Raw genomic sequence first — 17,564 nt, forward strand, 5'->3', positions numbered from 1 at the left:
ATATTTAGCTTGCATGGATAGGAATCTCATTTTATAGAAACCATAAATGTAATCTATAATTTTTGTTGAGTGTGACATTGCTGCTTAGGAATCACATGACATTGTGTGCAGTTAAAGAATGGAAAACACCAGTTTCTCATTTTGGGGTAAATGAAATAGCTCATAAATAATACTCTACAAAGGACAGGAAGCCCATCTACCAGGTTTTCTTCTCTGTAAATGTTTCTAATATTTGAAAAATTGCTAACATTTCACGGCTATAAAACTGATGGAAAGAATGAACAAGTAAAATATTTTTGTCAAAACTAGCTCATTAGCAAACATTCAAAATTGTTTTTCACTTTAAGACTGGAAAACTGGAAGTTCTCGATCATGGGCTATTTGAAACGAGATTTTCTAAGAATACTTAGGTTATCTCCAAAAGCCATAGTTTTATAAATTAATTAAAAGGGAAGAATCCTGTTTTAATATATCTATGAGGGCAGACAACTAATTGAAATACACATTAAATGAGGATCTTTCTATCTGACACAAGTTCCAAGCTACCCAGTAACGGACTGTGTTTGTACTTAAAGATGATACAGTCAACTCTCCATCAGCTGAAAAGTCTGAGCTAATAAAAACTGAAGCCCTGTGTCCCTTCCTCCTGCTGTTTTACCAGAACTAAAGGTCAGTAAGTCAATCAGACAATATTGCTGTGGGCCTTCTTTGAGCAAGGCACTGTGATTAATTCAGGAAAGCAAATAAAAAATAGCCTGTTAGAAAGAACTTGCTAAAATAATTCTGTGCTGTATATTGAAAGATACGTCTATGTGGAAAGAGGGTTTCTAGTTTAATAGTTATTCTCAGATATGTCACAAAAAACCCAAATCAAGATATCTATGACATTCTTACTTTGGGCCTCTGGGATCAGCAAAAAGAGACCTGAAGGTCGTACTGAAACGCAAGTGGTCGCCTGTCACCCAGTTATCTGTGAAATGGATCAGATTTCCACATTTCAACTGACATCACGCTTAGCAGCTGTTGGATTTGACATATGTCACAGGCCTTAGAAGTGCAGGCTAATTTGCCTAACTAATTCACACATAATGAAAGGAAGTCAAACAGGTAGAAATAGCCTTTTAGACACTGCTGCTTAAAAACTCCAGTGTGCCTCATTTTAAAAAGTACCTGCTGAGATCCTTTTGTAGGGTGATTATTATAATTCAATTGAAAACACTCTTAAGTTTTTATGAATTTATAAAATGATTTATCAGCCTTGTCTATGAGTTGCTCCAGATGCTTTCTAGGCTATAATTTTTATGAGCCTGTTTTATAGGTCAAAGAGCTGCAAATCAGGGTGACTAGTTATAGCCTCAAGTCTGGAAAGGTGATACTTAATCATTTAGGGGGCAGGAAAGCCATGAAATGACCATTTGAAAGTTTTGCTTTTTTTTTTTTTTTTTTTTTTTTTATCAGCATGGAGCCCAGCTTGAGGCTTGAACTCTCAACCTTGAGATCAAGACCTGAGCTGACATCAAGAGTCAAATGCTCAACCGACTGTGCCCCCCGGGCACCCTGAAAGTTTTGCATTTTAATGAATGTATGAGATATACATATAGGTGAGAACTGGCCCAGGTGACCTCGGAACTGGGAATATTGCCTTATGAGTATTTCATCTTCTACTTTAAAAAAAAAAAAAAGACTTAAACCCAGTGAAGGTGCTAAGCAATGTCTTCAACTTAAGACTTAAAAATGAAGGCCTCACTGCATTTTCTTATTTCCAGCCTGACCTTCGAAGTTGGCTTCCATGGTGAGGCTCTGTTGCGGGATCTGGAGGGTGCGGGGATGGCAGCCACTGGAGCTTTCTAAACAACAGGAATAAAAAGCCAATTTATGGATTCAATTTGAATCACTCCGTTCATTCACTCATTCAGCAAATACTAATAGGGCGCTCACAGGAGGCTGGTGCATGCAGAGATGACTGGGACGCTGTCCCTGCCCTCCAGGAGCAAAGGATTCCTTTCCATGGAGGAAGGGAGAACATGGGACCCAATGAAGGTCAAGGGAAATGGCAGGAAATTACTGGAGAGAAGCAGTAGGACTTTCAAAAGACCATCGGGATGACTGGGCTACATGTAAAGGAAGCAAGGCCGGGTCAGGGTTAGGCCATGGATTTTAGAGGTAGACAGATCTGGGTTTAAATTCTGCTTCTAGAACTTCTAGTAGTTGTGACCTTGCTCCTGACTGTGTTAGGTCCTGTAATCCTTTGTTCCTGGGCGTCACGATAATACCTTTGTAGTGTGCCTGTGGACGTCAATAACGTTACTCTCAAAGACTTCAAATTTTGGCACGTAAAGAATGGGGACCGGGAGTTTGCTGTTATTTTTATTGTTTTTATGAAAGACTGCTCAGAGGCTTGGACCACATCTTGCACGGGCCAGAGGACTGGACGCAGGAGACTTCCCTCATCCCTGTGTGGTGGATCTGCCTGCTAACCCACAGGAGCCCATTTTGACATTCTCAGGAATTTTATGAGCCATTTGTTCCTTAAATGTAGCCATCTTTGAAATCAGCCATGGTGGGATCATTTACACCACAAAACCCCGCAAACACCAAAACCCAGAGCTTCTTGTGCCCGCTTGATTGACCAGCACATCATTACAGGCAAATTTCAGTCCCAGCAGACCTCTGAGGTCTGGTGGGTGGGAGTGGAGGGTGTGGAGGTACAGTGCAGGGTGGGGAGGGATCCTCTGTGCAATTCAGGTTTTTATGTCCTGTCCTAAGGGAACAGAACCAGGGTCAAAGGTCTTGCCAGAATAAAAAGAAGAACATGGAAGTATGAAACCACCACTCACTTAAGCATCTTATTCAAGGCTTTGAAAACATTGTTTAAATGTCATATTTATCGGTGCATTCTGGAGTTGGAAATCACAGCTCCAGAATCAAGGCCCAAATGTTTGTTCCTTGATAGCAGCTGTTTTTAATATAATTGAGAGAAATAGAGGAGACGTACAGTAATATTTATAAACACTCCTTCTTTGCTAGCCAAGTCCCTGCAGTGAATGAGCTCTCAGGCTGCCTGAGCGGCCCCGGTCAGCCTCCCTCCTGTCTGTTTTCCGAACTATCATGGGAGGATCCTCAGTAGTGAGGAAGTATTTCAAATCATGTCTGGTTCTTATCATGGAGAAAGCAGTTCGTATGCCCTACTCCATCACTGCTGCTTGAATTTAATCTCATTCTTTGTTTTCCGGCTCATAATGGGGCATTAACTTCCTTATTTATCCTATTACTGGAAACCAGTGATGCTGTATTTTTTTTTTTAAGATTTTTATTTTTTTAGAAATCTCTATATTCAACATGGGGCTTGAACCCTGAGATCAAGAGTTGCAGGGTTCCCAGCCTGAGCCAGCCAGGAGCCCCAGTGATGCTGAATTTCACTTCCCTCAAGTCCAAGCTACTTTTTGTCTTTTAAATTTCTCTCTCTAGCATTCATTTGTGTAATTTTCAACTATCTAGATTTTTCTCTTACGATCTTCTTTAACTATTTTTTTCTTTATTTCTTCCTTGGACATTGCTCCCATGACCTCTGCAACTAGAAACAAAAAACAAAACAAAACAAAAAAACCCCATTCTTTGTTTTATGAAGTCCTTATTTGGAGATACTGATGCCTATTTATTGAAGTGCTAGAGCCCCGTCGGACAGACCCCCCAGCCCACTGATCCCCCCTGCTCGCCACGGCTGCCTCTGGATGGCCATATGCCTGTGTCTGAAGGACCTCCATGCACCTCTGAGGTTAGAAGCTGGACAGTTTACAACTCCTTTGTTTAATTGGCTTGCTTAGCTTTGCAGATACTGAGATCCAAACCTTGGTGACCAATGACGTGCGAAGTCATCAAAGTCTCTTAATTTTCTCCCTGAGTGAACTTGGCACTCGAAAGTTTAGAGTTATTGATGATTGTGCTGTAAACTCCTAAACTGTCCTTAATCAGCATTGAAGACCTTTAGGGGACCAAGTAGACACGCTGTTAACATTTCAGGGATCTGCTAGCCAAGTGCTGAGGGCCAGTGACATCAGAGAGGAGATGGAAAACCACCAAAGAACGTTTTTCTAATACTATAGGGTAAGATCCCTCCGTCCTCAATCTCACACCCGCTGTCCAATCCTTTGTACTACTTACACCTTCTGGAACTTAGGGGAAAGCCCTGGGAAAGGGGGTGAGGACCTTGAAGCAACTGACATGGCTCCTGCCATTCAGTGGAATGGGCACCAAAAGCTAAAATTAAGTTGAAGTGAAGACAAGGGTAATGGAAAGTGTCTAGCAACTGTAGAGCCCCGGTAACAGCCAATCGGGACAGGTGTTGGCTGAAAACTCCTGGAGGCTGCCTGCTGTGCGGAGGGCTGCTGGTTTGTGGAGGAGGGTGGGGGCAGTGGAGAGGGACGCCCTGCAACTGAGAAGGCTGCTGGGGCTGGGGGACAGCAGCCCGCGGTCGGGTCTGGTTACAGAAGGTAAGTAAGCAAGTTCAATTTATCGCTCATTTAAGTTTGTGAGTGGATTGATAGTTGCCGCGTGTAAATTCAATGAGAGTGCCCTGCACACAAACTTTTGCTCGCTGGCTTTTTTCTCCAGGGCTGAGTGTTTAATTCCCCACCATCGCTGGCGTGTATTTTGTTCTTCAAGCAACAACACACACAGACACACACACACACACACACACACACAAGCAGAAAGGAACTCCTTGATTATAATGAACTCTTCAGATTTCTTTTCATCTTGATGGGATGAAATATTTAAATCATGGAACACGTTATTTTCGTCTTGGAAGAAGCAAAATTATTTGCTAAAAGATGTCGTTACAGGTAGTACTGACAGGCTTACTATATGAGATGATTTTTTTAAAAGAGACTCAGTAGGGGTGCCTGGGGGGCTTAGGGAATTAACTGTCTGCCTTGGGCTCTGGTCATGGTCCCAGCAGGGTTGAGCCCTGCCACGGGCTCCCTACTCAGTGGGGAATCTGCTTCTTCCTCTCCCTCTGCTCCTCCCCCCACCAGTGCTCTCTCTCTCTCTCTCTCTCTCTCTCTCTCTCTCTCGCTTACACTCTCTTTTTCAAATAAATAAATACAATCTTTAAAAATAAATAAATGAAAGAGATCAATCATGCTGATTAAGTAAGATAGAAGTTTATTTTATTCTTACATGCATGGGACAGAGCGTTTCTACTCTCTGGAATAGCCAAGGGACTCACGTCCTTTCTATGTGGCCATTATGTCTTCTTCTGTGCCATTGCCCTTGCTATGTGCTTGAAGACAGCTCTGAACCATCACCTTCATGTTGCAGCTCTCCAGTCAGTAATAGAGGAAGGGGAAGCATCTAGGTCCATACAGGTCGTTATAATAAAACACAACAGACTAGATAAGCTTATAAACAGTGGACCTTTATTCTCATAGTTCTGGAGTCTAGAAGTTCTGGATCAAGGCGCCAACATGGTTGGGTGAGGGCCCTTTTCTGGGTTGCAGACTTCTTGTTGTATTCTCACATGAAGGAAGGGGCTAGGGCTCTGTGGGGCTCTAAGGACACTAATCCCATTCAGGAGAGCTCCACTCTCATGGCCTAATCATCTCCCAAAGGCCCTGTGTTCTAATACCATCCCATTGGACATTAGGATTCAGTATGTGATTTGGGCTCAGGGGAAACACACATTCAGAGCCTAGAAAGACGTTAAACAAGACCCAGAGCAAGACCCAGACACTGCTTTTGCTCTTCCCCATTGGCTAGAGCGGAGTTTCACGGCTGTATCCAGCTGTGTGAGAGGCAGAGAAAATACAGTCTTGCCTGGGCAGCTGTGTATTCAGTTAAAACGCAAGGGGTTCGAGTCCCTGGGGGACAGTTACTAGTTTCTGCCACTTTTATGAAAACAAATTTATTGTCTTACCCCATTGTTACTATAAAGGTATGTGATATAATACATTGCATCTTAAGCAGGTACAATATTTTTTAAGTAGTTGCCTTTTCAAAGTGTCTTTAAGAATATAACTCTGTGCATTCTTCTTTGTGTGTGTGTGTGTGTGCATTCTGATCCTTTGTATTTATGTAGTCTTTCTTAAATAAACCACTGAGCCATGGTCACCTGGTTCCCACAACATCTCCAAAGTTCAGTCAAACTATAAAAAGCCACTTTGTTTTTTTGTTCTTCTCTCAAAGTTAGTATGGTATGTTTTTCTATGTGCAGTACAGCTCCTTCACATACATATTTGTGTGGTTTTAATGAGTTATTCTCTTTTTTTTTTCTATTTCAGATTCTACTCCTTCTAATATGTACTTTACGTCAGTTTGCATTTACACATTTACACCTCTATTTCCTGTTTATCTGCTTACATTGATCTTTCTGGGACTTCTCAGTAGTGACTTTAGTGACTTGATGTCGTCTTCCTTTTTTTTTTTTTTTTTTAAGATTTTTATTTATTCATGAGAGACCCAGAGAGAGAGAGAGAGAGAGAGAGAGACAGAGGGAGAAGCAGCCTTCCGGGGCAGAGCCCTCTGTGGGACTCGATCCTGGACCCTGAGATCATGCCCTGAGCCAAAGGCAGCTGCTCAACCATTGAGCCCCGCAGGCATCCCTTGTGTCTTCCTCCTTATCTCAAATTGTCCAAGATATTATCCCCGTTCCTTCCTTTTCTCTTTGAGGCTCTCAGGTGGGAATTTCAAGGTTAAAACCACAAAGCTTTCTCTTTTCCTCAGCAGGGACACCATTTTTCTTCTCTATTGTTTTTAACACCCTCTGCCTACCCTTATCTACTTGCTAATTTCTCTCAATCTTGTTCTTTCTGAAAAGACTTTGAATTCATTATCCTTACTTACTGGACATCCTCCTGACATTCTGTGATTTCCTTTTGAGCTCTTGCAGATATATGCAACAGAATTGTGTTCCTGGTAAGACTGTGGGGCTTACATGTAAAAATGATACCATCTGGAACAACTCTTGCTACTTGGAGCTGGGGTATTTGACAAGGTTGAAGGGGGTTTTGAAAGAAGGCAAATTTAGTCCATTGCATTTTGTCCATTTTTTAAGCCATCGACTTCCCAGGGTGTGTTGTCACTGATTTAAACCGTCCAACAGACCCTGAGACCCCAGTATACAGTCATTTTCGGTACATGCATCTTTTTTTAAAAATCTCCATGTTTAGAGTTTGGTATCACGTGCATCTTCCACTGAAGCCTGTCTCAAGTCACTGCTGGAATTAGGCCAGATATAGAAAACCAAATGAGGTGAATAGGATGGAAAGTTTTTCTCTTTCTTTTAACTTCCCTCTTCAGAAACTTCAATCTGTCATAAACACTTGAGATGTTTAAAATCAGAAACAGTCACAAAGCTCTTCTCCAGCTCACCACCAGGTTTGATTCTGCATCTCACTGTCTGCGAATTTTGGGTTCTTCCTCTGTATGATAACTTTAAGATTGAATTTGTGTGACAGCCTCAGATGAAGTCAAGGCTTAGGCCAATTAAATACATACTTTGCTATTAGAAAGTATTTCCAACCCGGAGGGCTAAAAACTAGGGAAGAAAAGGTACCAGATAGCTGAGGAGGTAAGGACAGATCACCCAGCAACTCTAAAAGCTGGAGTGCGTTCCAGAACATGAAAGAAGTTATAGACTTGATTTCATTGTACAGAAATCATGGAAAGATGTGAGGAATATTATTCTAACTCTCTGTAAGGGGAAACATACCGTGTCCACTTCAGGCAGGGCTTGATGTTGATCTCTTTACATTTACCGAATGCATTATTAGATAATGTGGTTTGGGAGGAATTAGAATTGGCGTCCATAACTTCTGGATCAAGGTCATTGATTGATCACAAGGATTTCTTTCCTACCTCCCAACTCACATTGAAATGTCAGTTAGAAATATGACAAAAAGAACAGGTTTTGAGAAAGCAAGAGAAACAAACCAAGGGAATAGTACTGAGATGGCTCTTTAGAACCTTCTCAGTGTGACTTCCAGACGGATACACGCTTGAATCAGCAAGGGTGCAGACAGGAAGGAAGTAGGCCCCAGGACAACCTGCAGGGTCATTAATTCAAGGACAAACAAGGAAAGAAAAGGAAAACAGCTGGGTCAGTGATCTATTTTGTGTACACAAAAGGACAGGCTGTGATATTCCTTCCCTAGATGAAGCCTGAGAGAATAGCTCCTTTAAAGAGTGGATGGGTGTTTGTTGTATGGGTGTGGAGGAGGGCAAGTGTTGTTAACATAAACATTGGAGCCAAACAGGAGATGACACTTGGTAACTTCAGATGTCTACTATGGAGAGAAAAGAGAAAAAAAAGATTATAAGGAAGTCAGCTACACACAGGAGTAAAATAACCCTGAATTACTCTATCCCCAGAATAAAGTCTTTCTTGTGTCCTTTTTAGTTGTAATGGAACCCATTCCCCAACCCCTACCCCCAGCCTTAGAGCATTTCTGCCATTTATTTACAAAGTGGTAGAGTTGACATCTCATTGAGGGGAGCCTTGCCATCAAAAGGAATTTTTGAAACTCATGAGGAATCCTTTTGCACCTCCTGAATTGTCAATGGGTTGAATTGTGTCCCCCCAAAATTCATATGTTGAAGTTCTAACACCCAGCACTTCAGAATGTGATTGTATTTGAAGATGGGGCCTCAAATGAGGTAATTAAGTTAAAATAAGGTCACTAGAGTATGCCCAAATCCAATATGGCTGCTGTCCTTGTAAGAAGAGAAAATTTGGACACAGACAGAGAGGGAAGATGGGTATGAAGACACAGGAAGAAGGCAACCATCTGTAAGTAAAGGGGAAAGGCCTCGAACCAACCCTGCCGACACCTTGATCTTGGACTGCCAACCTCCAGAGCTGTAAGACAATACATTTCTGTTGTGTAAGCCGCCAGTCTGTGGTACTTGTTATGGTAGCTCTAGCTGACTAACACACATATTGACACACCACGTTCTTTACTTTTAAATATTAAAAGCATCCAAGTATCACCAGTCATTTGAGGAAAACCAGTAGCATGGACAAAAAGCAGTAACATGAACAAACGGAACAATGAGCCCCAGAGGAACCAGATAATAGAAACAGTAGAGAATATGAAAAATAATTACTAATCATGGAGAGTCAGGGACTTTTATACTAAAGACAGAAACTGTTGGAGGGCTTGGAGAGCAACTCAAGCAAGTATATTAGACAAATGTAGCAAGAGGAGAAAAAAAAAAGCAAAAATCTGAAGTGGAAAGCTGCTGGGCTACAGGTGGAACATAGCCTGTAGGTGTATTCTGTGTGCACAATGTTCTCAAGTGCTTAAATGTGGATAAGTTAGGCGTGACTTATTGTCTCTATTATAGTTCTCACTCTTCCGTCTCCCATAAGAAGTTTCACTCACTTGTATTAACAATCTGGGCCTTAAAATAATTTCCAGTGTTGATCCTTGCAGTAGAATTATCTTACTTAGGAATATGTATGCAAACAATTGTTATTATATCCAATCTAAGACCCAGCTGAAAGACTAATTCATTACATTAATAAAAGTAAATCTAGAGCAGCCTGGGTGGTTCAGTGGTTTAGCGCCGCCTTCAGCCCAAGGGCGTGATCCTGGAGACCCAAGATTGAGTCCTGCATGGGGCTCCCTGCATGTAGCCTGCTTCTCCCTCTGCCCGTGTCTCTCTCTCTCTCTCTCTCTCTCTCTCTCTCTCTCTGTATCCCTCATGAATAAATAAATAAATAAAATCTTTTAAAAAAAGTAAATCTAGAAACGTTAGGATAATGCCAGACACGTAATAAACATACAATAACTATTTGTTGAATGAATGCAGAAGTCAGTTTTCTAATTTACTTTTTTTTTTTTTAGTTTTCTAATTTCCTAATGAAAGAACTAGTTCTACAACTTGACTCTTATCCACTGTTCTTTCAGTGTATTCCTTATTGAATGCAAAAATAGTATCTTACTGTAGGTTTTGCGTGTCGTGGAGTATCCCAATGCACTTTTGAAATATGAAGAAATGAACATTAACAATTATTGAGGCACAGATAGCTTTAATCCAGAATCTACAGTCCAGGTAAAACCTAAAATGCCCTTGTTTTTAGCCGATAAAAATCAGAAGCGTTTAGCATGAAGGATAATGCTGTTTGTTAGCTAGTAATTCTTCAAAGATAGAGTTTATAATATATATTGTACACTAATATGTATATTTAATGTTTATTTTAATGTTTATGTATGTAAATACATAGACACAGGTGTGTATTTTTGTAAACACGTATGTGTGTATGTTTGTGTGTATACATATGTGTATAAATAGGAAGAGACAAAAAATGTGATGAAACTTTAATAATGGGTAAATCTGGGTAAAGACTATAATTGTGTTTCTAACGGTATTCTTACAACTCTTCCGTAGGCTTGAAAATGTTTAAAATAACATTGGGGAAAGGTTTGAAGCTTAAATCTTGGTGAGGGAAAATAGGAAAAAAAATACTGTTTTTTTTTTTTTGTTGTTTTGTTTTGTTTTTTTTTCTACAGCAAATAGAGAACTTGGGAGTTTTAGCTTGATTAACCAAAATAGAAGCACGATCAATATTAAGGGCAGGAGGGGTTCCAGGCTTAGCTGTACCACCAACCGCTTTCTAGGCAAGTTGCTGAAGTTCTTCATCCACAAAATAGCGATAACAACCATACTTACCTCTGACAGAGGCAGCCAGCCGCCTAACCAATACCCACTCTGCATTCTTTGTTATTGAAAGAACTGCAAACTGATGACATTGGCAGCACCCGCAGCTACATAACCACATTTTACAGACACTTTTCAGGATGGTCATGTCTTGGCTGCAGAGATGCAGGTGGAAGTTGTTAAATAAGGAGTTTGACAGGTGGTACCCTTAACTGCCTGGTACCTCCTTTCTTTTTATTTTATTTTATTTTATTTTATTTTATTTTATTTTATTTTATTTTATTTTATTTTATTTATTTTTTTGCCTGTGCTCTTTTCTTTCCTCTTGCTCCTGCCTAGAAGATGGATGCTATAGTGGAAGCTCTGAGGCATCTTGTGAGTGTGAGGGGTGTCCCACCCCTGCAGCCAGAAGGAGGTGGGGTCACTGCGGGCATCGTGGAGCTTCGCCACCAGCCTAGGATCACCTGTCTGTGGAGTCTCCTGTTATGTGTGAAAGGAAGCACAGCATTATTTAGTTAGGGCAACATTGTTAGGTCTTTAAATAAATGCAACCACAAGCTATCCTTCCTTTGCACACTATTTTATACTTTTGAATTTGATAATAGATATAAAATGCTTAGTACCATTCTTAGCACACACAAAAGAGTCTGCTAGATGTTTAGCTACTATTATATCAGTGTAGTCTAAAAGAATGTGCTTTCCCATTGACCTACAGACAAAATGAATGTTTCCTCTCTTTTGAAATTCCCTTTTAAGATTTTCCTTTTCAGCTCAGAGAATACATACCAATTCAGGGTCCTTCAAATATCTAGCCTATTTAAACATAATTCCTTGAAGTGATTATCATAATCAGCTCCATATTTGAAATGAAGATAGTAAATGGGTTTCTCCAAGTAATGTAACCAAGTCGTGTTTAGTGAATAATTTAAATTCCTGTTCTAAGAGTCAGAATGATTTGTCAAGTTATAAAAGAGATTATCAAGTGTGCTGGGTGACTCCAAATATATACAGATTTTTGTATAAATGTGATATCTGGACTAAATAGATTCAAAAAGAGTGTAAGTGAGCGGTATTTGCAAAACCTGGCAAACTGGTCGAATAAACCATGTGATATATACAAGGGAAATTCTATATATTTCCTTTGCCATAAGATGATAAATCAATGAAATATGCTTATTTGAAATAAAATAAGTTTGGCATAGTTGGATTCCACAGCCAGAAATCTCCTTTTAGAAACCCATATAATATTTCTTGAGCAGAAGGAATAACCAGTTTCCTGTTTAATTTAGTAAGATGTTACTAAGTGTTACTCCACGGTACTTACAGAGTCAGATGTTACTGAAGCAACTTAGTAGTATCTGTAGTAGGATTTTACCAACTTTTCCTCATTTCAGGGTTCTGTTCAGACACTGCCTATGTGAATAAAAATCTATTTACATAGAATACAGGGTGTTGTGTGACTAGGAACCAAATTGCCTGATCAGTGGGGAGGTGGACTTCCTCCTGAGTTTCCGATACTTTACTATTTAAGTCTTTATAATGCAGAAACATCACACCAATTTTTAAACTGAGAAATCTGATGATCCATCTCATAGCATATAGCACATTCACTTTTGCACATAATGAAAATTTATAATTGAACCGAAGGACTGTAAGCTTGGCACACATGTACTGAACCCCAAGGAAAGGCCTGGCCCTGCACGTATTTATCTTTTCACTCTTCACAATAACCCTGGGTGTGATTATCTCTGTTTGTATGGGCTGGGGAACTGTAACAGTCAGGATTTGGGCAGGAAGCAAATGAGACTCTCAAATTAGGATTAATCAAGGACGGTTTAATAAAGAGACTCTTTATGAATGTGTCCTCATGGTGAGGAACCCACAGACGATAGTGCAGTCTCCCCAGAGCTTGTCATAATAGAGTTGTTCCCAGATCCAGGCTCAAAGGACAAGAGAAGGAGGTGGAAGGGGATGCAGGACCCTGGAAAGAGACTGGTTGAGCAGGATACCTTGAGAAATGTTGTGACCTTTAATCAAATGACAGAGCCGACCAGAGAGGGGACTCTGCAGGAAGGGAGGTAGAGAGTCAGCACTGGATCCCACTTCCTTCCAGTCTCCTGCCAGGTTCCCCACAGCTCGAAAGGAAAGCCAGTGGGCAAGGAGGTCTGGCGACATAGTCATGGACACAGGAGGTCAGCTTCCCGTGACAAAACAGAGCGGAGGGGTGGACAGTGCATCTGAGAGCACAAGTGAGTTATCCAGCTCAGGAACTGAAGCTGAAGGAGGTTAGGCTCTTCGTTAGAAGTCACGTGGCTAGGAAGTTGAGGAGCCTTGACTGAAAGTCAGATCTGACTTTCAAAAAGTTTTATTCTTTCCATATATCAAGTGATGACTTCTATCATTTTGGAGACAAGGAGTGTAATTACATTTCCAATGTCTTCGCTAATCACTATGTTTCTCAATAGTAGCTGGTAGGGAGATTTACTATGCTTATTAAACAAATTTTAGTTGTTTAATAAAATATCACAAGGAGAAAATAATGCAAAAGGCCATGGAGTATATTACTCTGATTATACTCCATCCAGACAAGGAGCAGAAGAATTTTCTATGGACATAAGTAGCATTAAGTGCAGACAAATGACAAGTAAAACAATAGTTTCATTCTTTAAGTCATGTGTTTGATTCTCCGCTATTGCATAAGCCCCTAGAATCATTAAAATTCAGAGACGGTTACAAACCAGTATCTCCAGAACAAGGTCATCATTATTAGTTTGTTAAGGTCCCAACCAATAATAGGAAATCTGTTTTTGCATCTTGAAAAATGATTTCAAATTGCCCAAACAAAAAAATCAATTCTTTGAAAAATAATGAAATTGTGAGCCAGAGGATGATTTTCGCTCCTTATGAGCATTAGTCATTGTCAGTGGTTAAGCGTTCAGTAAAACTGAAATGAAATGCTTGCCATTCTCAGGAATCATTGAAAAACTAATCTCATTTCTACAAGCTTCCATCAGACATAAAGGGCTTTTCCTTGAACACCACCAGAGCCAGACTCTGGAAATGTGAGGATAAAATTATGATTCTGTTCTTCTAGGACATTGTAGGTTTATTTTTAATTAATAGTGTGATTGAAAGTATAGAGGATGGTTTTGTTGAGTAGTTCCCTAAATGAATAATTGAACCTCTCAAGGGAATGGCCTATTTTTTTTTTTTTAAATTTGGGTGAGTTCCCAGAGTTTATAATCCATAATTGACTTTTTTTTAATGAATTGATTGATAAAATCAGAGATAACCAGTAATAAGATATAGAAACAATGCTGGTCCGAATATGAAAACCAGGTATTTAGCTTATGGCTAAAATTTCATTCCAGCTGATGTTAAATTCTGTATATTATTCAACAGAGTGACAGAATTAGTTTAACAAAGGATAAGAATAACTTTTGAAAATATTTATGAAATATGGATAACATGGAGCTTCTGACATTTTTGCAGACTCTTCTATTTTATTCCAGGAACTCAGCTAAAGTGTATTCAAGATTTCAGCTAAAGTTGACTCTAGCCATGGGTGTAGTATAAAGTATTAACTTTTATGTCCATTAAATGTTCATGAGGGGTAAATTATAGACAGAATTCGAGTAGGAAGAAATTCAGAAAGAAGTATTTTATATTTTTATCTTAGCATATTTTGGTTGGATGAAAAGAAAAGAAAATGTATTTCTCCGGAGAAGGGTCATTAGTGTCTATTTTTACTTAATAAATATTAAGAATCTGCATAAAGTAGCATGAATACGCAAACTTGGGCATTGGCCCACTAGATTTAAATCCCAGTTCTATCGCTCACTCATGATGTAACATAGAATCAAGAAAATAACAATACCTACTTCACTGGCTCCTGTTAAGAGTAAGCAAGTGAGTATATGTGGAGCCCTTAGGAGGCCTTCAGTGACTTTCACAATCATATGATGTGTGGCTAAAGGCACTCCACTGCCTGGATTCTGGTGTGGGTCATATTTACTACTGGTATGACAATTTTTTAATATAACTATTTATATCCTACATATAGTGAGAGCTTTTTACAAAAGCTTATGCCAAAAACAATTATCACGAGGAAATTAAGGTGATTTTAAATGTGCAAGTTTAAATTGCTTTTGTTTTGAGAATTAAAGAACAGAGAAATTGGAAAGGTTGTTAAAGAGTGATGGTAGGGGAAAGAAGATGAGAGAACATACTCTTGCAGCTAGGAAATCTGTCTTTCATTCTGAGCCCAACCATCATTTAACTGTATCATCTTTGGGAAAAATCACCTAATCTCTCGGATTTCAGTTCCGTTAGCTATGAGATAGGCATAATGATACCCTTGAGACAATGCATATGCTCCTATTCAACATGTTCTTATTGAAGACCATTTCTATTAACTTTTTTTTTTTTTTTTTAATCTCCCAGTGCCTGAAAACCTTTTATCCCTTTCCTGGGGTTTGGGATGCCTAGAGAGTAGCCCACTTCCTATTACATTCCCATCCCTTAAGTCATGTGAATTGAGAACCAGGAAAGAGGGTTACAGAAGGAGGCCCGGAGAATCACTTTCTTAGCAGCTAGAAAAGGGTTAGGTCATTTAGATGCCCCACATTGAGGGGCTCTCCAGCCAGGCACAGAAATCTCAGAGGCAGAAATCACTCAGTTAACCTTTCTGGACATAGTCATTTCTCACTTCATTAGCCCAAAGTTCATTCTGATCTGGGAATCCCACGCCAGGAGCACACTTCATTCCACTTCTAATTCAAAACACCTGGACTCCTTTGGCCAGAGGCCACATCCTAGGCCTGGCTCATCTCTGTGTGGCGACCTGGGTCCTGCCTCAGCCTTTACTACAACAGCAAACACAACACAAGGAAAGATTAATTTTTTTGTGGTGTGAAGCCAAGAAGAACAAACATAATAGAATTTAAAATATTAAAAACCTATTAGCTGAGACAATGGGAAGCCCACATTAGGCCTGAAGTATGAAATGTGCCTAATTAGAGAAGCAAGAGCTGTTAGAAGCAGTCGGAGTTAGTGAGAATGAAAGGAAGACTCCTTACAAGGGGAAGTGATTACACTAGGAGAGGTTAGATGAATAAAACCACTCCTTGTATTTCCATGTTGATAACTTTGCTATCATTGATGCCATTCCTATGACCATAATAACACCAAGTTTCAAGGCCACCTGTAGGGCTTGGAGTGTGTGTATTGATCTAACTTTGTGAAGACACAATGAAAGAGAGGGAATGTGACTATAGATTGGTTGGTACCAGGAGGTTTTCAACTGCTGGACATCTGCTTTCATAGGTCATGATGTTTACAGAGCTTGTAGCGTGGTAAGATGATTTCCTAATTTGTGCTGTGTTGTGTTATCCTCATTACTGCTCTTTTCTGCAGGATGGGTGCCATTGGCATGGGTCCCATTCCAGCCTTTCCTGGCTTCTCCATAGCTAAGAGATAGGCCATGGCATTCCCATTAGTGTCTTTGCTCTACCAAGGTTCATCACAGGTTCACTTCAGTTCTGCGAGTCTTTTCTTGAGTTCCCCCTTTTGTTCAGGCGTGGGAGCTGCAGAGATCAATGGGTTTTTGTTTTCACTGCATCATTCCCAAGGACCCGCTTCTAACCTTGGAATTGGCCACTCTGCTTTTCAGAGCTCCTGTTCCTCACTCACACAAGGACACAGAGTGCTCATATTGGCTTTAATATAAGATCCTAATGTACTTATTTAATAGTAGTTCCTATGGTAGAAATAAAGAAAGATAATGACCCAAAGAGTTCCTTTTGCATGGGTAATAGATTTGGTTTTCTATAAAAATTAATAACTGATATTAACATTTTCATCAGGAGGATAATAGAATACTGTCTATGAAGACATTATTCTCTGCTAGAAGTATAACAGACCAACATTTCATGTCCAGAACACAGAGCAACTAATGAATGAAGGATAAAAGAAATGAGTTTTATAACATATAGGGAAAGAAGTAATGTTGAAGCTTCTACCAAGTTTCAGGTGCTCTGCTTTGCACTGATGTTCTTCTGCAGGTGGATGCTTAAATATTATTTGGCGTAGGCAATAGTAGCAGTTAAAGTATTATTCAGTACCAGGTAGAAATAATGGCTGCCCTGAGCTCCTCAAGTGTGTCCTTCCATCCAGCCTCCTGAGAATTTTTCAGGGGTACCCCTCCAACTTTCCAGGGTCTGGCAACTGAAGGGCCAGTGCCTTACCCAGTGTGTACTCTCAGCACTTGTTCTAGTCCCGAGGTCAACATCTCTTGTGATTGTTCAGTACGTGGGTAATACAGGACATTATCCTGCTGACAACGAGGAAGGCAAAGTTCGGAGTATGACAGTGACTTGCTGGAGGAAGCAAAGAGTCTGGGATGAATTGTAAGCACAGATCTAACTCTAAGCCTTTCCTGCTAAGCCACACTACCTCTCATGGAAATAGAAGCCGGGAGGCTACAGAAATTCAGGGGATGGCAGAGGGTACTCATTTCCCTTGGCTCGGCTGCTTTTTCTTCTCACCATAGAGCAGATTGGCCATTAATTTAGATGGTTTAACTGGTGTCTCTTTATATGTGCCCAACATGCATGAACAAGAGGCTAAGAAAGTGGAGACATAACTGAGAAGGACGTGCTCCGGAGAGCATGCAGCCACAGTACTAATAACAAATACATGGTGCTCTCCTCACAAGACTTCCATGTGTATAGAAAGGCACACACAAGATTTGTCTAGTAGCAGAAATGTGGAAACCACGGAAATGGCCATAGAGAGTGATCGAGTACATTAAAGGGCCTCCAGAGAATGAAGTGTTACGCAGCTCTGAAAAGAGATGGCGTGAACCCATATATGCTGATGTGAGAATGTGCCCAAGACAGATTAAG

At 40.2% G+C, this 17,564-nt stretch overlaps 1 long non-coding RNA gene across 3 annotated transcripts in view; it reads left to right on the forward strand.

The window, feature by feature from the left end:
• The first annotated feature begins 3,950 nt into the window (after window positions 1-3,950).
• The window catches only part of LOC112658683 (uncharacterized), a 36,263-nt gene continuing 22,649 nt past the window's right edge, over window positions 3,951-17,564 (forward strand). For all 3 annotated transcript variants that reach the window (XR_003135892.2, XR_003135891.2, XR_003135893.3), the window contains exon 1: window positions 3,951-4,104. This is a non-coding gene — a long non-coding RNA (uncharacterized LOC112658683). The remainder of the gene's footprint in view (window positions 4,105-17,564) is intronic.

This window comes from Canis lupus, chromosome 12 (genome assembly GCF_003254725.2).
Source record: "Canis lupus dingo isolate Sandy chromosome 12, ASM325472v2, whole genome shotgun sequence".
Lineage (NCBI taxonomy): Eukaryota > Metazoa > Chordata > Mammalia > Carnivora > Canidae > Canis > Canis lupus.